This window comes from Pholis gunnellus (assembly GCF_910591455.1).
Source record: "Pholis gunnellus genome assembly, chromosome: 8".
NCBI classification, from domain to species: Eukaryota; Metazoa; Chordata; class Actinopteri; order Perciformes; family Pholidae; genus Pholis; species Pholis gunnellus.
In genome coordinates this window covers 25828335-25851795 of record NC_136534.1, presented here as the reverse complement: position 1 = coordinate 25851795, position 23461 = coordinate 25828335, and positions in this window count along the sequence as shown.

Sequence of the window (23461 nt, the reverse complement as noted above, 5' to 3'; positions counted from 1 at the left end):
TGTGACACCGTGAGGCAATTTTGGTTTAAACTTTTGCAGATCAGAGACACTTTAAAATCTCCACATGCTTAATTTTCTGAAGTCACAGCGTGAATAATTCCTCGGGTGAAATGTATCGTGAAAAGCGAACACTGGGGTTATAAACCCAGAAGACGATTGTTGAAAGCCAGTGTTAAATGAAGGGACTATTAATGATAATGGGGGGAATAAGTGCAATCTGCATGTAATTATCGTTCTCTTTATCCAGCTTGGAAATCGTGAAAATACATCTGATCTACAAAAAAAAAACGAGTCATAAAGCTCACAGCAACAGTCTGCAGCGATTAGAAATCTTAATGTGAATATTGCATCATTCCCGTTTAAAATAATAGTGTGATGAATTACTGATGAGTTTGAACACCTAAGTGATTGATGAGTTTTTTTAAACAGGAAATAGTAAATTAAAACGTGTTTTTAACGATTTTCAAATAAAACAAATATTGGATTTTTCAAAATGTTTCAAGTTATTAATGTACCTTAAAATACTATTAAACATATTACTGAAACCATTATGTAAATAAGGCAATTAAGGTATTTTAATATTTTGTCTTTAAAAAAAAAGAATAATTTGAACTACTATTCATCTAACTGAGCTATTTATGAAGGAAAAATTGAAGGAAGAATTTTTTTTTTAATTCATGACTGCAGCTGCACACGTGTGTGTGTGTGTGTGTGTGTGTGTGTGTGTGTGTGTGTGTGTGTGTGTGTGTGTGTGTGTGTGTGTGTGTGTGTGTGCGCGCGCGCATTTGTAAGCCTGCTTTCTAATATCGTCTGCAATTATGTATCTAAACATGTGAAAGTTTGCACATTAGCTACGTGTGTGTGTGTGTGTGTGTGTGTGTGTGTGTGTGTGCGTGTCTGTGATCCAGTGCTGTAGCATTCTGGGAGCTGAGGCATGTTTCTGCTCTCGAAGGGCCTCACTTTGTCCTTGTGGATTGAAACAAAGCACCTTGACGAAGATCGGCATTAATGCGACAGCCTCCTGAACGGGCAACAAAACACCTTTCTTTTTAAAACCCTACATAGATTCAGAGAGTAGAAGAAGAAAACCAGGTGCTTAGTGTAACCTGGAGGGAGAACAATGCCAGAGGGATTTGCTGTTTGCTAACGGGGATGTAGCCGTCTCTGCTAACGCCTGCATGTTGCCAGTCAAGTCTTGTAGTTTGATTGTTCAGATTTGTGATGGAGGGGCGAGAATATTCTGTGCCACCCCCACCCTCTCTCTCATTCTCCCTCAGTATCTCTCCATCTCTCCCCTCTGCTCTCAGTCAGTAGAGCTTTACTTGGCGTTGGTGTTGGTGGGGGAGGAGCCTGCCACAACAGGGATCTGGGCACACAGAGCAGCTTTAATTAGAAGGGGGCCTTGTGCCATGTGCCACCACAGCGTGTGAGAGGAGTGTGTGCTGCAGCATTGTCTCTACCCGAACATGTGAGACAGAGCTTTGCGTGCGTTTTGCTTTATTTTTTCTGTATTTCTGTGGACACACGTGGGCGTGAAAGGATACGTCTATGACATGTGCTTCCCGCTCCTGTGCGTCTGGGTGGGTGCGTGTTTGTATTACATCACTGTTTGTGTATATTGTAAGGTGTTTATGTGCGTTTTAAACCCCTCTATCTTCGCCTTGGTGCCAACCCTTGAGCGCAGGCCCGGCTTCTTTGGCATCAGATAATGTAAATGAAGACAAACCAGTTTCTTTTGTAGTCAAACAGCCGGGATCTTTTAATTTAAAAATGCATTTGGGCCGCGGCGGGGGGGCGGCGTTTGAAGCCATCACCCTCCTATGGAGCCAGTCAGCGGGTGAGGCGGACGCGCCATAGGGATGGGCGCCGGCCCGGAGAAGGGAGGGTTGGCGCCATAGCCGGTTTGGACTGGTTTGACGCAAGACGTCAAACCAGTCAGGCATTTTTTTTTTTATTGTGCTTTTTGCTAATTGTTTGACTTTGTGGAGTTTTTGATATACAGGCCTTACTTGCGGACCAATCAAAGCTTTCTGTACACAAAGGGAGGTTTCCGATTGGCCGAGGCGGTTTGAGGCGGGGTGAGGGGCCACTTGGTGACGTCACAAAATGAAGGGGTCAGGACATTTAAGGGCCGCTGTAGGTTGAGTGAGGGGAAAAAAAAGCCCAGAGGCAGAAGAGTAACGTCTTTGTTCGGAGTTGGCGTCAACTGCTGTTTTCTTTTCGGGGATTTCTAGACTTTGCTAATTATTTACATTAATTCTAACACTATACCAAGTTAGTTTGTGATCATTCAAATCATGTAAAATTAAAAGCCATGTAATTATGTTTGTATCACCAACTTTCTCCTTTGCTTGCAGGTCAGAACGTCGGCCATGTCACTACGCCCGCGGCTTGAGAGGATGGGTAGCCTTAGGGGTTGGTTGTTATCTTTGGTTATCTAGCTGTATGAGTGATGTACATTCTTCATAAAGCTAGATAACCGAAAGTAACAAGAATCCCATTACACTCCTGAAAAGGCATCAAGACCCCAAAACGCGCTTCTCTCCAAAAAAAAAAAAAAGCACAAACTGCCACAAGAACTGCAAGAAAATGAAGAAAATGGACAACATTTAAAAGGAGTTGGGACCCGAATGCTGCAAAAGGTAGGTTGTTAGTTATGTCTGTGTGAGTGCATATAGGTCCACATGGCCTTTTAATAACTTTACTGTGAGACTCTGTCTGTTTTTGCCGTTTCGATCCATCGACATTTAGAAATGTAAGATTATGGTTGGTAGGCAGGTAGAAATAAATGGCACATTGCCGTACAGATTGCGTACAGCTCCCTGCAGCCAGTGGCAGTGATCCATAGCAGTACGGTTGGTGCAACAGGATCACTTTTAATCTAATAAGCCCCATGATCCTTGTGTGGGGGGCTGCATGCAGGGGCTTAGCCATAGTATCACATGGCTGGGAGTGACGGGGCATCGCTGAAAAGGACGCACACTGATTCACCAAAGCCGGTGGACTTTGACAAGTCGTTTAACAAGTCGCTGTTAGCTAATCAGTTTTTGCTAGCCAGTTTGGTCGATGCTTTATTCACATGAATTTCAGCTTTGCCGGGTTGCATCTTTGGCATTAAGAGAACATGCAATATGAGAAGAATCGTGGGCCTTTTATATCACAGGAGCCACATACGGTGCTATGAATTATACATATGTTCCAATTTGGACGGGATTGTGTGAGTTAAGAACGCTCCCTCCGAGTTAATCCGGGCTCCCAACTCCCCACCGGCGCCTAAGCGAACAGACAATAATTTGTTTGAGGCCAGTTTTGTTAAGTTAGCCGTTGTTGATTTTTTTTTTTTCTCCTTCCCACCTACTCCTTTCTCCCTTTTGCATGAAAAGATGTTTGATTTGGGGTCCTGCAGTTGTTTGATTTGACGTGACAGTTGGCTTCGTTGTGAATGGGCCGTGGCAAAGCCTCCATTGCGTGAGGTGCTACCATGTGGAAAAGGCCCCGACGGGATCTCACTGAATGCTGCTTGTGTGTGTGCTTGCAAGGCTCCAGAGGGGAGAGGGGGGGGGTGGTCCAGGGGCAATCAAGCAGAAAGTTCCCCCGGTGACGAGATCCATGAGCGAGAAGAGAACAATCTCAGCCCTAAGGTTCTTTGCCGGAGCTCATGTTGAGGAGTAATTGGTCAATCAGATCTCCAACCTCAAGGCCTCTGATGGCTGATTGAAGGTGTGATTTCTTTCCTGCCCATCAAAGCTAGAGGGTCGCTCCTGCTGAGAGAGACCGTTAAGGATTGTCCCCAAGGTCTCAAGGCTTTGGAGCTACACGGCTAAGCGGTGAACTCCAATTGTAATACATATTCCACATGGCGGTTTGCTGTCTCAACACGGCTCGGCTAAAGCATCAACCCTGGAGTTTGGCTATATTCAGCTTGACATGGTACAAAGTCTAAGCAGTTGTGCAGGGCCAAAGTGAAATTCCCTAAAAGCTTGCGTGGCAACCTCACCTCGTGATGTCAATTTCTTCGAGCCCTGCAGTTGTGTCTGCCTGTCTGCTGCATTGCAGGTGCTGAGTGTGACATTTGAGCTCTGGGCTCAGCTCAGTAAGAGAGAGGAACGAGGGCCTTGACGGGAAGTGACAGCCGGAGATGTCACCTTCTTGGATGAGGAAAGTAGTACCCGGTTCCCTCTCTACTGTGCTGCTGCCGACTTGTTTTTATTACAGTGTAGACTTTGTAGCATGCCGTGGCTTTGATCCGTTACTGTAAATGATAGATTGAGGATTGTACCCGACTAATATCCGAGCACATGCACGTCTGAGCCGGGCGCATTTACGAATTTAACAGGTGCACGTTTTGAGCAGTGTAAAGATAAGTTGCCTTCTTTTTTGCTGCCTTTTTGTGTGTGTCAGTTACAGTGTTGGCGCTAAATGGGAACTGAAGTCTTGGACGGATTGTGTTTATACCCTAAGCAGTGCCCTGGGAGACGCATGTCACGGTGCAAAATGCTTTGTACTGGCTCTGTGTGTGGCACAGTTATATCACGAGCACTTCACACTGGGGACCCTGGAGCACAGACTATCTTAGCTTTCTGCCTTCCCCCGAAAATGGCACGGAGATCGGAGAGTTCCTAAAAACCACCTCAGGGCCTTTGGTCTCTCTCTTTTTTTCTGTGTCCCATGGCGGAGTTGGAAATAGAAAGAGTGCGCCAAGGCAGGGAGGGGTGCAAAGAGGAGGCGGAGGAGGGAGGTGGGTTTGTCTTAGCAGCAGATTTAGACTCTAAGTGTCAAACAGAAAAACAGCCATTGTGGTCGAGTCCTACTCGCCTCCCCACCAGTAGACTTTACAGTCAATAGAGCTAGTCCACTTGTCACTGAGGGACAATGCGCCCCTTTGCCTCCCTTTCACCCCCGTCGGGTCCGAGCAGCCAGACAGTTTTCTGAATAAGACCCAGTGATTCTTGCCCCCTTTTTTTTCCCTCTGCCTCTCTTTTTACTCAACGGAACACACCAATGGGGTTTGGAAAATGGCTTCGCTGTTGGGCCGGAGCAGAAGGCCAGACCCTGTTATTTTTCGGCATTCCCTTCCACCCCCCAAGTTGCAGAAGTCAATGGGCCTTGCCAGACAAAGGAGCTTAAGTTTGGCAACGTAGCACTAACAGGTGTACTTTGACTGTGCTCGGACCACACGGGGGGTTGACTGCTGTTGTCTGACCCGTCGTTCTGTTTGCCTCCCTGTTGGTTTTCAGTTAGCGCGGAGATAAAGACAAAATTAGCTTTGTGTTCTCAGACGTCGAGAGCGCTTCAGACCTTGTCGATTTAGAAGTTTTAGTCAAGAACGTGTTTGGCCCTGCTGTCTAGCACTGGCCTCTTCAGCATTTCTCACTGCTTTTGAAAACGTAGCTCACTTCTGCAACATTTCTCCAGTGATTTGCCAAGTTTTTCCTCCAAAAGGGATCCTGTAGATATCTTTAGATCTCGAGCTGTGCTCACCCAAGGGAGCGAGTTAAGGGTAAACAATGTGGGCACACAGAGGAAGAAAGAAATATCAGAGGGAGTGCGGCACGGCGCTGAGGCATGAATACATTTTCACATTTAGAACGGAGACAGTGATGTTTTAAGAGGGGAAATGTCTTTCAAAGAGAAACGAGTGAAGCCTTTTCTATCCATACCGTCAGTATTCCCAACCACAATAAATCGAGCCATTCAGCAGTATATAAACAGACACTCTCAGAGCCAGAGCAAAACAGTGCACGCATTTGTTTGCTTCAGTCGTTAATAAAGCTTTTACCGAGAGACTCGGCCCTCAGAAAAAAAAGCCCATTCTGGTGAAATGACTTGGCAAAGCATCCGATGAAGGGTCTGTTCAGACTGAAGCTGCTCCCGCTGCCATTGTCTAGTTCTCTCTCGCACACACCTACGAGTCCAGAGTAAGCACACAATTTCATTGTTGCGTGAGCTGTTAATATCAGAGGCTTCACAATAGAGCCCATTCTCCATATTTGCATAAGGCACTTTTCCAACAAGGACCCGGAGAGGGCTTGAAAGCTGGCCCACTCCAGTGCCAGTGGCAAAAAAATGTCAAGTGCCAATTAGGAGAGGTTTGCCACCATTCAGCGGTACCCCACCCCTGTTAGTCCTTCTCCTCCCCGCTTCCCCACCCCAACTCTCTCACACTCCGAGTCACCCCTGTTTTTACCACCTTATTCCAATTTCAGACGTAGCCTTCCTCTACTGACACCCAGAGACAAAAGCTGGCTCCCTCCTCCGCTGGCTAATGGAGGATCCTTTCTGCCGGGGCTCAGAGTATTAGCAGAATCAGAGAGCGCGCTCTGTTCGCCGATTAGTCAGCTTTCTTTGTTGATTTCTTTCAATAGATAGGGTTCACGAACTATGCAGCTAAACCTGCGCGATGTAGACCTCCACCTGCTAGTGAATATTGAACCTGGCAAGCTGGCTACATTGTGCTATACTTTGGTTTTAGGCTCCGCAGGTTTTCATGTGCAGGTGTGAGACGAAGGGACGGATTTTGGAAAAGACAGATGCTGATTTCAAGCAATTAAAAATGACCCCTTTTCATCCGATATCCAAAGTGGTCGATCTGTGTTAGTGCTACTAGCATTTAGCCACCTAATGAGTAGCTTTAAGCTAGTCCTGCTTATTTTTTTTTTGCAGTGATGCAGATACAAATACAGAGCATCCTATTGATGAGACTGGCTGCAGTGAGAGAGTATTTGAATTGAGAGCACGGGCTTCGAGTCAGCTGTTAAGAACTGCACAATAACACTACATTAGGATTTACCGGAGCTACGTCAGATCCACGTTAGCTTAACTGCCGAGCGTAAACGGTGCCGAACAGCTGTTTACAATTCTACCAATGCTGAAAAAAATGCTGCATTATTTCCAGCGATGCTTAACTGCAGATGCAAAGAATGAGGTGACAGGAACGTAGAGCATCATCGGTGTCCTTGAGTTTAAGTAGCGTGGTGTTTACATACAGGTAAGCCTTGTGCTATAAAAGGCAGACACCTCGCGTAAATTAAAGAAACCTGGTAAATGAAATTTTAAAAATTAAGTCGTAGACGCGATAAAAGGAGGTAATCGTGTTTGTCCGACTGGGCTAGCGTTGTTCTCCACAGAGCATTTACCTAACTTACCGCCTCCTGCCACTCAAAAGGATTTTTTCTCTTGTCCCCTTTTTCTCTTTCATTCTTTCATTCAATCTCTGTGTCGAGTTCTTTTTTTTTTTTTTTTTTCTTTCCCACCCTTGATTCTCAGATGGTTGGATCTGATTTGCATGCATTTGCATAATGAAAGTCATTTGCATGCTCAGGGGCAGACTGTACCATGAGAACAGACATGAAAAGGTGTTGGTTTGTGTGTGTGTGTGTGTGTGTGTGTGTGTGTGTGTGTGTGTGTGTGTGTACATGCATTCACATGCTTGCTTAGCTTGCATTCATATGCCTCCGTGAACTATACAAGTGCGTTTTCATGGATAGTCCATAATTTTGCCTTCTTGCCCTCTGATTTTTTTTCTTCCACGTTTTTCTGTGCAGGCTACCACCAACCACACCACTGAAGGCAAGCTGGCAGAAAGGAGACTGAAAAACAGAGAAGAAGGAGGAGGAGGGGTTTCGGTTGATTCTGCCCTCCCTCTCTTTTCGCCCTCCTCTGCATCGCCTCTTCCCTCCTCCTCCTCCTCCCTTCCTCCTCTGCTCCATCCTCAGCAGACTGCCCCCTTTTTCCTGTACAGCGAGACGCAGCCCCGCGCCACCATCTTAGAGCAACGCTGGCACGAAATGGAAGTGGGAAGACCAGTCAGTGCAGGTAACACACCAAAAACCCGCTGCGCCCGCCAATGCCGCGTCTTTCCACCGGCGCCAACCCCGACACTCCATCCTCTCCTCCTGCTCACCTCCCTGTTTCGCTCCCTTTCTCCAGCGGGCGATAGCCTCCGTTTTTAATCACCTCGGATGTGTTTGTTAATTGCACGATTCACAAGATGCGCTGATGGGTAGGGGGGGATGGTGGCGTGGGGGGAGAGTCGATGTGGGCGGGGCGTGTTTTGTATGTGTGTTCACATTAAATCACTCTGCTCAATGCCTCTCTCTCTCTCTCAGGAGGCTTTCAGTGGGCATCTGTCCTCCGAAGCGCCATGTTTTCTTTCCACGTTTGGGAATTCTCATGCCCATCCCCGCACACGTGTGTGTGTGTGCCCCGACATGGCGGCGGCTGCCATTTTGGAGACACGATGCAAGCCGTGCCTTCTGAACAATAACAGAGGCAACAATTCATAACTCTGCAGAGCGCCCTAGGATTTGCGCGATATATTTGGACCACAGACGTAAAACAAAAGTGGTAGTTTTTCAATTATTATTTCTTTTTTTGCAGTCTGCTCGAACAGACTTCTGACTTTTAGATTCATTCTGAAGAACCTCTTCGGTTCTTCTTCAACTCCTTAAATTGATGTCGAGGTGGGCACATCTGTCGAGTGCAACGTGATGATATCCAAGAACCGCTCGCTTATCATGTTCTCATACAGGCGCCGCAGTAGATAACAAAATCAACACAAAACAGGCGAGAGAGAAATAACAGGGAAGAGATGGAGAAGAAGTGGGACCTCGATAGGCAGAGTTTCAGCACTGGAAAGCCTCTTTGTGCGAGTGGCGAGCGTCGGAGGGCAGTCGGTGCTCAGACAAGTCGAGTATTGTTCTCCCCGACTCAAGCTCGTTATGGTGCGGTGTTATTCCAAACGGAGGAGCTCCCAACTTTTTGAAAACCGCTTAAACCAAAACACCAATTAGCATCGGCCGGGCCTGATTAGGTAAGGCAGCCGGTAAACAGTGCACGCCATTGTGCTCGCAACAGAGAGACCTTCTTTTGTTTGGTGTGGAGGTCAGAGAGACAATGCTAATGCTAACGTACAGAAGGGTGCCAGTCCGTAGGGCTAACAGAGGGACTGCAGACTTTTGGGTCAAGGTGAGAGAGGAGAAAGAGACTGTTGCTCAAACACACAACAGCATCTCTTCATCCGAAGGTCCAAGGAGACAAGCCAGCGTTTTTTTTTTAAAGTGTTTAACTCCACTGATTTCCAATATTTACACGGATGGAACTACGAGTGAGACCGCTTCTCTAATTAGGTCATGGCAAGCTTTCTGCATTTCTATTTTTGACGATGCCGCCTTTAAAAAAGGCGTCGCTTGGCTTTACCCCGAGAAGTGCTGCGGTAACTGTGTCAAACCCCCAAAAAAGCGCACTAATCACTGCCAGGCCTCCGCAAAACAGGTGGTGGATTGAGTGAAGGGGGCCGGGGTCGTTCTCAATTTACTGTGTAAATTATGCAGAGCCCAAAACAATGCAAACGGTAGACAGTGGAGTGGCTGGCGTTGGCTAATGAGATGATGAGAAGCCTGGGAGGGCCGGGGAGCCAGTGGAGGTGAGGGGGGGGGGGGGCACGGCCGGCAGCTTGTGTCTGGATCTGTGTGTGTGTGTGTGTGTGTGTGTGTGTGTGTGTGTGTGAGGGTCTAGAGCTCTGGCAGGGGAGCAGACACTGTCCCGTCTGCACAAACCCCATCGTCAGCACCCCTCCTTGCCCAGACTGAGTGTTGCAGAGGGAGGGGAGCAGGCAGCTGGGGCACCCTGCCCCCATTGCTCCAGCAAGAGCACCAGCCTTGGGAACCTCTGTGGCAGGGGTCCCCCCCCCCCCCCCCCCCCCCCCCTCACCAACACTGGCACGTAGGGGCCCCCCAAAAGTCTGGCTGCCAAACCACCCTCCCAACACCACCTCCAACCAACCCCTCCCACCCTAATGTGAGGCTGGGGGCCTGGGAAGGACTTCAAGTTCACGGCCAGACCTCCTATTGAGCTGACAGCCTGACTGTTTGCTCAATCCGGCTCCCCATTCAGAGCCGTGTAGGATGGGGGGGGGGGGGGGGGTAGAGAAAGGGCTTGTTGGGGGGCTAGATGGGACACCGTAGCACCGTGATAGCTATTCATTCAGCATGGGGGAGACAAGTAAAGAGCGAGGGGAGAGAGTGAAGAGGGATGAGGGGGGGGGGGGGGTGCATAAATAAAAAGTGAGGAATCCAGGCTCAAAGTTTGCTTTGAGCGTTGTGCGCCTCTCACACTCTTTTGGACTCTTAATTACCAGCGCCTTCCACTTTTCTCTCTCCCTTTCTCTAACCTCCCCCTTCCTCGTCCTCCTCATCACACACACACACACACACACACACACACACACACACACACACACACACAAAATCGCAATCATTCTCATCATCCCCTCTATCCCCTGGTTTTATTAGGCCACATGCTGGGGCTGTAAATTTACCATTAACAAGCTTATTCACTGTAGTCCTCTCAACAAAACAAGACCATGATGCCAATAACTCAAAGCGACACCAATACCCGAAACTGCCTTTTATACTCCCTCCTCCCTCCTCCCTTTCCTCCCTTTCCTCCCTGGCCCTGACTGCACCCGCTCTGAACAACGGGCGTTGTGCTAAATGCCAAGGCTAACGCGCCGCTCGCTCATATCTCAGGCGATGCTAATTAGCACGATGGTTGTTGGTTTCTGCCGCTAAGCTGGACGGCTGCGTTATCGGTTCACTCTGCACTCAGTGACCCGCCGTAATATTTTAAGTTGCTTGTCTGAGCTGCTTGAAAATATATATATATATAAAGAAAAAAAGTGGGGTTTGAAGTCCGACTCAGCCTAGCTTAGGGTGCGTCACATGCTTTCTCTTTGTATTAGCAGCTCGTAGCGTACCAGGCTCCTGTTAAGGCCTTTCAACTTTAGCCCCCGCGATCCCTTCAGCCGGTACACGGAGCTGCGCTTACCTCGGCCCAGATTTAGGACACGCGAGGAATGTCCCCGTCACTTATTTTTCATGTTTAACCCCCAAGCAGTTCTGTCACATTTTGCTCTCTTGTTATTTTTTTCTTCACCGCAATATGTAAAAGTCCTGCTCCTCTATCGAAACAGCACGATCGTGACTAGAAGTAGAAAGAACTCAAAAAATGTCTTTCGTGCAGAATAACAGTTATATACGACATAAATCTTTAAAAAGATAAAAACTTAATATTTTCATTTTTACAACCTCTATTTACAAAGTTTTTACAAGATTTTTTTGTAACGTGACCGATTCTTTAAAGTAAACTTGCTTTTCAAACCCGCAGGTGTCGACGCCGCATCTTAATGTCATCTTTCTCTTTGCAGGTGAATGTTGTCGGCGCCGAGGTGCGATCTGAAGCGGCACTACAGCGGGACGTCTCCTTTTCAGGCCGGTGGCCAAACACGAAGAACGGCGGCTGATTCCTGCTCACGATTCCTGCTCGTGACTTTGGAAACGTCACCGCGCCGCCTGCACCTCGTGACGCATCATCTGACCCCGGCGGGACTGGCTGAGAACGCCTCGTGGACTGTGACTATGGGGGGGGAAGACGATCAGCAGCTTGAGAGCGAACTGCTCCACAAGTGTTGTGACTCTTGAGGGTGTGGCACTTTGTAATTATTATTCTTAGAACATGCAAACAACAGACACGAATATCAAGTGTCTTCAACTAACATATAGGCTTCACTTACTGTAGGTCTCATTTGTTGAGTCGTCGCCCACGGTTTTTGTTCGGTTCCTGTTTTTTGTTGTAGTTGCTAGGACTCAGACACACGTGAATGTGAGACCCACGGCAGCAGTGAATAATACTGCACTGCGATTGGACAGCTCCGTGTGTCAGCTGACACAATGGCGAAGGAGTGAGCTGTCGTCTTTATACTCTATGCAACTGTTTTATCTTCTTTTTTTGGGGGGCTTGGAGCCCCTTTTTCATCCTCACTCTGGATTCTTATTTTTGGGCTTCAAAGATGAAGAAAAATGGTTTTTGAGGAGCCTACATTCCCGTTGCTAATACAGATATTACAGTCAGTGTGTGTGTGTGTGTGTGTGTGTGTGACAAATGACACAGCTCAGCTTCATCACGCATCGAATCTCATATTCGCAGCCTTAACAGACTTTGGTGCAGCCACAGTCTTGAGTAAACGTGGACCGGCGCGTTTAATATTCAAAGTGTGTTTGATGAGCAGGAAGTAGCTGAGCGGGGCTCGTGGGCTGCGTGTATACGGAACACTCCGCGCCATTAAAAACGCAGCAGTTTGGTTCACAGCAGCTAACCTGCATCGCCGGGTGAGACATGACAAATACATCGGCTTCAAACACTGCCTTCATTTCCTGTCCTTGACAGACACACACACACACACACACATGTGCAATAAAGCAAAGTATTATCGCAGCCTAATTCATTCTATATTAATTTTCGGGAAGTGGCAAATTTTTTTATTACGATTGGTAATCTATGCAAATCTTTTACATATTACTTTAAACAATCTTATGTCTATGCAGGGTTTTTTGCAATTGATTCAAGGGGGAAGACTATCTTGGCCTAATTTAGAAAATGTATTCTTTTGATAATCATGCACATCCCAGTGCTCAAGACAATTACTTATCTGCCTGGATAAGCTTGAAATTATGTTCTTAATCTTTAGCAAAAAAAAAAAAAAAAAAGTCCAGGGGCATAAAAACCCGGAATTGTGGTCTGAAATAATTAAATCGTTGCACTAAGATCTCGTTTTTTTCTTCTTAAATGCAGATCAAACATATCTGTTCAGCTACGCCTCCATGTAGCTTTTTTGTGTTTTATGTGAGCAGCGTTGTTTGTGTTGTGCAATCTAATGGCTGCGGATGAGTGTTCACCACGTGTGCCTTTGTATGGAAAAATGTGTTGGAATAGTAATAAAGGTTTACATTGAAAACAATGGGAAAGAAGTGGCTGTTGTGCATGTATTTCTTCTTCTTCTTCTATTTGACGTGCATGAGATCATCAATGGGAAGGTTGGACATCCAGCAGTAAATATAAAATCTTATCGTGATGTAACTCACTGAAATACATAAATGTAAGAAACTATTAACGGAGACACGACGATTTAAAAAAAGAGACGAAAATCTAAATGTACTCAAATGTTTTCCATTTTGTTTTGGCGTCGGTAACGTCTACAGAGAAATCAACTGTGATTCAGCTCCAACGTAATATTACAGCCAAATGAAAAGATTATCAACATTCCCCCCGAGATCAAACCATCTTCCAGAAACACCATCAGGGATGTGGGTTTATTTCCTGGAGTGTTTTGGCATCGAGCTGCGAGAGAGGAACGTATTCATCAGCACTAAGATGCTCTCCGTAGTGAAAACCCCCCTGACCTCATTGTTGTGTGTAGATGAGTAATAAACCCCAAAAAATGCATCGGCACACATGGCCGTCCTACCGGGGAGAAACAAAGAGCTCCGTCTCACACCCGCGTGTGCAGCACCGGTGTTGCGCAGTCCGCCGTGTGTCGTGCAGAACGCTTCCCCCTGCGTTGATTTGCTGTCTTGACGCCACATATGGCGAACGCGCCAACGTTCGACATATGGGCCCCCCCCCCCGCTCGCAATTCATTAACATCGTCATGTAAAAGAGGGCGATCCCACTGTAAAACAAATGAAATGTAACCTTTTTACAGTACAGGTTTTCATTCACCCCCCCCCCCTCCATCTTTTACGATGAAGTCTCGTGTAATTCAATGAAAGAGGTTTTTAACGCAGCCCTCCTCCTCGGGTGTCTGCGTCGTCGGTGGCGTGGCGGCGGAGTCTTTCACGAGCCGTTCCTCCTTCTTGTTTACAGCCGCGCCGCGTGTTAAAAACGAGCCGTCGTACACATAAACAGCAGCTTCTGTGCAAATATTACAGTGCTCTTATTAAGCAATTACATTATGTCCCCCGGCGTTAACATCCAGAGAGCAAGCGGGGCGACAACTCCCCCTTCGGCCCGCGGTGTTTCTTGGCGGCGTTACGGCGCCTCATAATCTGATTCACAGTTGTTTTTTTGTCACGCTGCCAAGAGGCGAGTTGCATTAGCCGAGCACTGTGGGGCCTTAATGAACTGAGTGTCGGCGTTAAGCACCGCGGAGCGAGCCGGAGTGACGGCGTACAACCGGGGCTGTCATCTGCGGCCATGTTGGATCACAGTCTTAAGTTATAGCTTGTTCGTGCTGCAAAAAATAAATAAAGGGTTAGTGAGGGCGAAGAGAAGAAAAGAGGAAAGAGCCTCCGTTACGCTCGATGTGCTGAGCGACCCTGAAGGAGCCGCTCTCATTAGAGGTTCGGGTGTGGCGACCGTTCGACAAAGAAGCACAAAATGGCTGCGATCAGATTCCAAGATGGCGCTTCGATGACATTAATGTTGCTCGGATCAGATCGGATCCATAAAACAAATTTTGTTGCACGTCTAAAGGTCTAAGGACTCGGCTGCTGACGCTTTCACAGGTTTCCTCAGAATCGTCATTGCTATGCAGGAATGCGCCCCCGGTAGGCCGTTCCGTGTGATTTTGGAGGGAAGCGTGTTGGCGACCGGTCGCTATAGAGGACAGATGATGTGTGTGTGTGTGTGTGTGTGTGTGTGTGTGTGTGTGTGTGTGTGTGTGTGTGTCTTTGGACACAAACGTGGTCAGTGCCAAGAAGAAAGAAAAAAAAGTGGGCATCCGGCCAGATCCGTCCACCTTTGTGAGCTGCAACGGCAATTCTGTTCAGCGAGCGAAGACGAAACGGCTTCAGATGCTTTTAGGGGGAACGTCGTCCCGTGAAGCGTTCAAACTAAAATAAATATAGATGATGAATAAAGAGGTGTGTGTGTGTGTGTGTGTGTGTTGAGATGGATTGTTTTGGGTGAAGACTCTCCGACAGCTTCGCTCCTTGTACACATTATAAAACGCACCGCTGACCCGGTTAAAGTTGTGGTTTTTGTTGCTCACATGATTACATCTTGAGTTATTTCGACTGCTCCACTTGGATTAGACTATATACCTGCAGGAAACTGCTTCATTTGTTTTGCTAAAACTACATTATCATTTGGTAATGAGGCTGAAAGAAGAGGAGAAAAAAGGAATAGTCTAACAGTATGGTGCATTCAGGTGCTATCCTACAGATTGGGAAAATGAAAAAAGGTGTCCCGTTGCCTGTGATTGGATTACTATCTCCAGGTTTTATGCTTCACCAGAGAATATAGCTGCTTTACTTCCCAGTAGAGAAGATATCTGGAAATCTGTCCTGAGCAGCCGAACACGGAGCCTTTCAGGGAAAACGGACTCGATCCCGGACAATAAGATCCGATTTTGGTGCTTTGCAGGTCAAAAGATGTCACGGAACAAAAGTGCTAAATGGCGTATGAAATAAAAAGTTTTTTTAGATTTCAAGTTACAGTTACATGTAACCAGTTCAACCAGTGGTGGGAAGTGACATTGTTGAGATATCTGTATTTCCATTTTTATGTAACTTTATGCTTCTGTTCTGCTGCATCTCCGAGGGAAGTTTTGCCTTTTTTACTCCACAACTTTGATCTGAAAGCTGTGAGAAAATGTTCTGCTGCAGATTAAGATTTCACAAACAAAGCATGTGATGCCTTTATATGATGCGATGTTATAGATTAAACCTCCCAAGCTTCACCACTATATTAATGCATATAACAATAACATTGTTGCATTTCATTTGGAATAATAAGTCCTTTCTTGTATTCTTTTGCACGCATGAATGCAGGACTTGGTAATGTATGGTTCTTTTTTCAGTACTAATGTTTTAAATGTCAGCTCTGCGCTGCTTTTTTCAAGGTTGAAACGAGTAACAAAGTTCGCCGTCTTGGTTCAAACTCTGCGTTGATGTTTCACAAATATAAAAGCAACTCAAATGACTCTTCGCTGCTCGAAAGCTCATAAAAACCAACCTTGTTCCGGAAATAATGACGCTGCTTTTACTTTGCTTAATATTCAGGTTCTGTGTGAAAGTACTTATGACAAAAAACAATGTTTGAAAAACTATATTGATGAAGACGCCCCTCACGTGTAGAGACGTAGCACGAGCTCCGAGCGTGAACGGAGGCGTTTATACTGTGAGCTCTGTTCACTGCATTGTTCTACGAAACGCCAGAGGACTTTGAAAACAAAATGAACTGAAGAATCAAAAAGACAACGAGTGTAACTCAGAGATATGATCGTAGACCGTAGGTGTAACCGGCCAAAAGTCATAAACCGACCTCCACAACGACAAGCAGGGGTTGTATTTATCTGTAAACTCATATCTAATATTCATGGACTATTTTATTACCTTTATACAAACCCTGTAAAGAAAAAAGTCAAGTATTCAATGTGTTATAAAGAAACAATGGTTGAATGTCCTGTAAACTATTTGATTTGGCTGCAAAATATAAGACCTCGTGTTTCTCAAGCATCTTGAAACTAGTTGGCCGTCTTTGTATAATCCCTTAACATGTAAATAGTGCTTTTATCAGCAAACTATTTGTGACAAACACGTGAACACCAAGTTACAAAGAAATTCAGAGGTGCACGACACAGTCCCCCGACCACTTGCGCTGCTAACACGCACCGTGCGCCGGTCGTGATTACGTCATTTTCTGGCGCAAGGTTTCACCACGAACTACGCTCAAAGGCCTTCACGCGTTTGTCAAAATGTCTGTTTTACAGAAACTACATTTAAAGTCTTGTTCCCGAGCTTGACATCCCTGAACTTTTTTTCAGTTGTTGAGTATTCTAATAGATTTGGTGCTCGAGGAACCTTCAGTCCCTCAACTTGAGTTAAAAAACATGAAAATCACCAAAACGAAACTGACCAGGTTTTTCACCTGACAGCGACGACGCTTCAAATACTGAGTTTTGTCATTATGTACAGGCAGCGTGCAGCTTCCGCAGCTTAAAATCCACTCACACCCCGAACCAATTTCTTGGAGCTTATGTATTTACGTAATGAAGGAGAGGTTGGCAAAAAAACTTGCAGCTCAGTCCTGATGAGGACGTCCGGATCAGTGAGGATGCTTTTCTTGAATGCCAGAGGGAGCCCTGTTGTGGAATGTCAAGTAGTTTGGCCGGGGCGGGCGACCGAAGCGGGAAGTGATTTGACTAATGTTTTCCCTTTCACGGCGCTCCTCCTCCTCCTCCCCCACCCTCCGTCCGTCCTCCCCAACCGCCAAAACCTCCCCAGAAAAAAACTTTACGGTGATGTCATTCATATGCAAAACGGGCGTGCTTTCTGTGGCTGAATGTGTGTGAGAGCGAGTCTGCATGCGTGTGTGCATGTGTGTGTTGCTTGAGTGGCTGATTCCATTACTTGAAGGACCATTACACTTGCCTGTCAACAGCCAAAAGACCTGAGAAAAATTAGCAGATTAAATCATTCGGCTCCTCTCCTCCTCCTCTTCCTCCTCTTCCTCCTCTTCCCTGCAAGCATCCAGGCGGTTTCTTCGCACCATAGAGGTGTTTTGACTAAATCAAAAAAATGTAACGCATCTCCTTTGAAAGTCGCACTGCAGTATTTGATCAGTGACAGGTCCTAACTTAGGCGACAAATCTTTCAGAAGTGACAAAAAAACCTGAAATGAAATATAGAAAAAACGATGATGATGGTGCGAGACACAATCAGGGCAGACCTCCTGGGAGAGTGAGTACAGTTAGGAGGCGAACATCCTGTAAACGGGGGGATGAACGTGGTTTTACAGTCTTGCAGCATAAAAAAACCCAACATCAGTGTTCAGGGTTCCAGCACATGTTTATTGGGGCAACAGGCTGAAATGTCGGAGAGGGTTCAACAGATTTATGACCTGTTCTTTCATTGAATTCCCCACAAAAAACATTAACTCTGTGACTATTTTATTCACCGTCAAACATGAATCCTGATCCTGCAACGGACTCAAGAGGTGGTTTTACTCATCATGGGAATCCAGCAGAGAATCTCCCTCCAAAAAACAAAAGAATAAATCCAAGAATGTGGGAATAAAAAAAAGAAAAAGAACTCCAGTCAGATTAGCATTCTGGGAAAACAACATACCCCACTGGGGCGTTTGCCACGGACCAGATGGGTGTAACCCCCCAAAAAAAGAAATCAGGGGAAGTAGAAGAAGAAGAGGAAGAAGAAGAAGAAGAAGAAGAAGAGGAGGAGGAGGCTTGGCCCCCGGGGGGAGGTATGGAGGAGAGAGTGTTAAAGGAGGGGGCGCGAAGAGTTAATGCCGACAGCTCAACAAAAGGCCGCCACCGCCGCCGAGGGCAGAGAGGACCACGGGAAAGGAGCTTAAGGTCAAGGGGACCTCACGGGGGGTTCAAGTTCAAGGCGACTGTCAGTGTCTGCGTTTTAACAGTCGCCGCCACGCCCTCCGGGCTCTCACACTTCCATTTGCAAAAACAACCGCACCCCCCCCAACATTAAATCTGCAGCATTGTGTCACTGTGGCCACATCAGGGCCACATCTAAAAAAAGTAAAAAGTAAAAGCAGTGCGGAGGGTTGAGGTTCGTCGGGGCGGTGTGAGATTTTGAACTTTGCGACGGCCTCCGCAGGAGAGACGCCGTCTGGGTTTTTCTGTGTGTTCGGTGGCTGTGGGTGGTATTGTTCGTGAAGAACAGGAAATGTTCAGTGACTTGCATGAAACGTGTTTTATTCAGTGGACTCAGACTCTTCAGAGATGAGTCTGTCTGGTTTTTGGAGGCTTTGTGGCATTTTCTGTCACCAAATGAGAACACTGATAATACAGTAAAATACCGTACAACACCCTGACAAACAGTTTCTCCCTTTTGTTTTCCTCTTAGATTCATCGTTAGAGAGTCAGACTGAAAACAGCCCCGTTTCAAAACAGACACATGAAATATAATCCAGTTGCAGTAACAGATTAATGTGTTTAAAGTCTTATTAGATACCAAAACACTGCACAGCGGTTTGTAATACTCTACTAGACAGCATTTCAAAACTCACGCAGGGCTGAAGTCTGACAGTATCTCATATGAATGATATGTTGTTCCAGCTCTCCATCGAAGCGATGAGATGTTTACACTGTGAAACATTCCAACAGAAGACGTTTTATGGATAAACCACTCCATCAAATGGAAATATTGTTTATTTTTTTACACCTCCTAAGAAGTTTGCCTGATTCTTTGGTTAACTTTGGAAAAAATCACTTTAAATAATTTAAACTTTATTTGTATAATTTGTGGACCAACAGCATCAGTTTAATAATCATGATAAACAGCCCAGTTATGAATTTTCAGCTGAATTATAGCTTGTTTTAGTTTCTCCTGTCACTTCTTAATGTGGTTATTTTTGACTGATTTATTTATTATAGTGTCACCAGCAGGCTCAGATCAATATATTGGCTCATATTGAGCTGTTTATTTATCAGTCACTTGTCATCTAAATCTGGTATGATGGAGAATCCTCCTCCCAAAAACGTCCTCTGGAAAATCTTTTATTTTCTTTGTTTGTGATTTTATTTCCCAGTTTCTGAACAAAAAATAGGTTTTATAAATATGTTTCATATCAGCCTCATATCACGTTTGTAGAAACTCACAATGCCACATGGTTAACGTTGTGAAACAATTGTTTAGGGAACAAAGCTACTTGATGAAGGTTAAAAAAAAGACCATGATTTGTGCTAAGATAGTAATGTAACAACGTAACATAAACGTAACGTAACAACGTAACGTAACAACGTAACGTAACAACGTAACGTAATGTAACATAACAACGTGAACGTAATGTAACAACGTAACGTAACAACGTAACGTAACAACGTAACGTAACAACGTAACGTAACAACGTAACGTAACAACGTAACGTAACAGCGGAACGTAACAGCGGAACGTAACGTAACAGCGGAACGTAACAACGTAACGTAACAGCGGAACGTAACGTAACAGTGGAACAGAACAGAACAACGGAAGGCAACAACGTCACACAACAACGCCACCAACCAGCATAACTCAACAGCGTTGTGCAACAATGTCGCGGAACAATGTAACTAGAGTAAATAGATAAAATCAATCCACGACAAACGTTCTTGCACATCGTTACATAACAAGCTTTTACTTTTGGTTTCTCGCGGGGCAGGAACAACAGTCTCCTGGGTAAAAGTCTTGTGATGCTTGACGAGGCTTGCTCGATATACTTTACTTTGCTCTGATCCGTGGTTTACAGAAACGCACAACTCAACATTTGTTCCTGCTGACTGGGCTGCATGAAACACTCTCAGTTAAACCCTATAAGTGGGATTGTGTGTATATTTAGCCATCTTATATATAGCCTGAATATGAGCATTGAAAGGAAGACTCTGCTTATGCAGAACAATGGCCTGATGAGATTTTTAAAGCCAATTATATTGATTATCTCCGCCTCTCTCTCTCATGTCAAAGGCTACATTAGGACGCCAAAACAATTGAGCATGGAAGGAGGGAATGAAATCTGCGACAACCTTGAAATATGTCGAGGGCCATCATCACGTACTTTAAGAGCCGTGGCGGCTGTGTGAGAAGTGATGTTGTGGTGAAGCTGGTGACACGATGAAAATGAATTTCTAAAATGACCATTTGCCACCCATTCACTTCCATTCTATGCAAGGCAGAATACACATTTATTTACGGCGGCGAAGCACATTCCCTTTGTGGACTTGGTGAACTTTCAGAGTGAATATTTTTAAATTACTGGGGCATGTCCTGCATCCCACATGTGGTTAAAATAAGGCTTCTAAAAAGATGGTGGTTGTGGTTATTAAGCATTGAACCTGAACCGTTACAAAGTAATGCGAGTGCTGAAACACAATATTGCAGGAAAAAGTAAAGAAATACGACGTCACTGAAAGTTTTTCAGAAACATTCGGCAAAAACAAAAGCAACTTTTACATGTTGAAGTATGTTCAATAAATGTAGATAAAATAAGATTTTTTCCACCTAAAACATTCACTTTTCCAACAACTTTAGTCTGAGTTTGACCTGGACGTCTCGTTGTCTTTTGACCTGGAAAGCATCAAATCAATGCTGACAGAGAACAGACGATGATTTCACTGTGTGAAAAGTTGATGAAACTAAACTTTTGTGATCAAAAAGAGCAAACTTTATAGCTGTGATTGCTGGAAATCCTTTACCAGTGTCTATGTTAATGTTAAAGTAAAAGTATATGTTTACTATAGTAACCAACATTACAACCTTTCAAACTAAAACAAAGCAGCGTCGCACTGGTTAAACCTGTGTTGAGACCAGACCTTTGGTTTCTCCTGGCTTGGTGCTTCGGTCTGAGGGATCGGAGGGGTGTGACGCTTCATCACCGCTCACTAATCTTGACCACAGAGCAAAAGTTCAAATCCATTTAATGAACTGGAACACCACAAGTTGTCCCTCGTGAGTTAGAGCCCATTGAAAAAGAACGTATGTTTGTTTTCCCCTTTGTGACCAGGCAGAGGTCAGAGGTCGGGCAGACCACCACCGTCACCCCATTAAACACGACATCACTGCCGAGTCACCTCTCCAACCTCTGCAACAATGGAAGGTTAATGGGTAGGAAATCTGTGTCCTCGTGTCGTTTTGTTTCCCTCAAACGGACGAGACAAACCACAACATGTCCACAACATGTCCACAACATGTCCCCCCCCCCCCACACCCCCCCCCACACCCTGACCCCTCAGCCTTCTGGCCTCACACCCCGAAATCTGTGGGACGTCTCAGTGAAGAGATAAATATCTCAACTAAAGCTTGGAACCGGTTCAAACCACGACTGGCAACTCGGGGTGGTGGGAACGTTGTATTTCAGTATAGTTAACTTCCCAGTTTGAAAATATAACACTTGTACAATACAATAGGACCCTGTGAAGCATACTGCAGGTGCTTCTTAAGAAGCTTGTATCTACAAAATGTGACATTTGTATGAATACTGAAAACCTGCCATTTTATATTCTGACGGTTCTGTTTTCTAAAAGGAGAAGTCTATATTTTAAAGGAGACATATGTTGCTTATCTTTAGGTTCATACTTGTATTTTGTGTTTCTACTAGAACACGTTTACATAAATTATTATTGAGAAAACACATTATTTTGAGGAAACATAGGACTGAGGAAACATAGGACTGAGGAAACATAGGACTGAGGAAACATAGGACTGGGGAAACATAGGGCTGAGGAAACAGGGGTTAGGGATCATAGGCCTGATGTAACATAGGACTGAGGTAACACAGGACTGAGGAAACAGGACTGAGGACACATAGGACTGAGGTAACACAGGACTTAGGGAACATAGGACTGAGGGAACATAGGACTGAGGACACATAGGACTGAGGTAACACATGACTTAGGGAACATAGGACTGAGGGAACACAGGACTGAGGAAACATAGGGCTGAGGAAACAGGGGTTAGGGATCATAGGCCTGATGTAACATAAGATTGAGGGAACATAGGACTGAGGAAACATAGGACTGAGGAAACATAGGATTGAGGGAACATAGGATTGAGGGAACATAGGACTGAGGGAACAGGGGCTCTGCCTCCTTGGGTTAAACACTCTTTGGCCTTCGACGGGGCTGCTGTTGAAACTCAGCGACACTATTGTTGATGAAAACTACACTCGAGCTCCGACTGATTTGGAGTCTTTGCGCCTGCATTGAAAAGGCCTCACGGCCTCGACTTTAATGTGACAACTGTGGCGATAAATCCTTTTGCCGGGTTCAGCCTTAACATGCGTACACTGTCCGTAAACTCACGGCGGGGGGGGGGGGGGGGTGAAAATGTTTTTCCAGCCGTAAAGCGACATCTCATTATTCAATTTAGTGTAACTGGAAAGCTGACGACGGTTAATGGAAACAGCATCTTTTGTTATTTACTCTTTCTGTCTGTTAATGTCCCCCCCCCCCCCCCCACACACACACACCTCCCTGTCATTATGGGTCAGCACAAGAATATGCACAAAACACACATCACCTTCACACTTGCTTGTCAGACTGGCGCCATGCTCCACCTCTCCTCACGGCTTTCATGCTAGCTCCTGGTTGCCTTGGCAACTGGCTATGTGTGTGTGTGTGTGTGTGTGTTTCCTGAACACGTTTTTTTTTTTGTGTGTGTGTATCTGCATTTCCTGCTCTCCCTTTCTCTGTTCACGTTGTCCTCGACACAGTGCCAACAGACACACACACACACACACACAGAGACACACACACACACACCATCACACATACACACTAATTTATGAAGCTGTGAGAAGTGCAGGATTAGCATTAGCCTGGTATTACCACACGTCCCCTTTAGTGGCCAAACAGAACCACGTCGTCAAGCCAAGACATGTTGGATCTCTCTCTCTCTCTCTCTCTCTCTCTCTCTCTCTCTCTCTCTCTCTCTCTCTCTCTCTCTCTCTCTCTCTCTCTCTCTCTCTCTCTCTCTCTCTCTCTCTCTCTCTCTCTCTCTCTCTCTCTGAATAAAAGCCTCGTTTTGTAGAATCAACAATAAAAGCTCAAATGAATGATTGAATGCCTGGAAATACACAATTAGTGCCAATCGTTACCGGCGTTAATAGACTGAATGTCCGTTAAGTGCCTCCTGTAAAGCTGATTTAGTTGTGTGCATATTGTTGTGTAAAAATG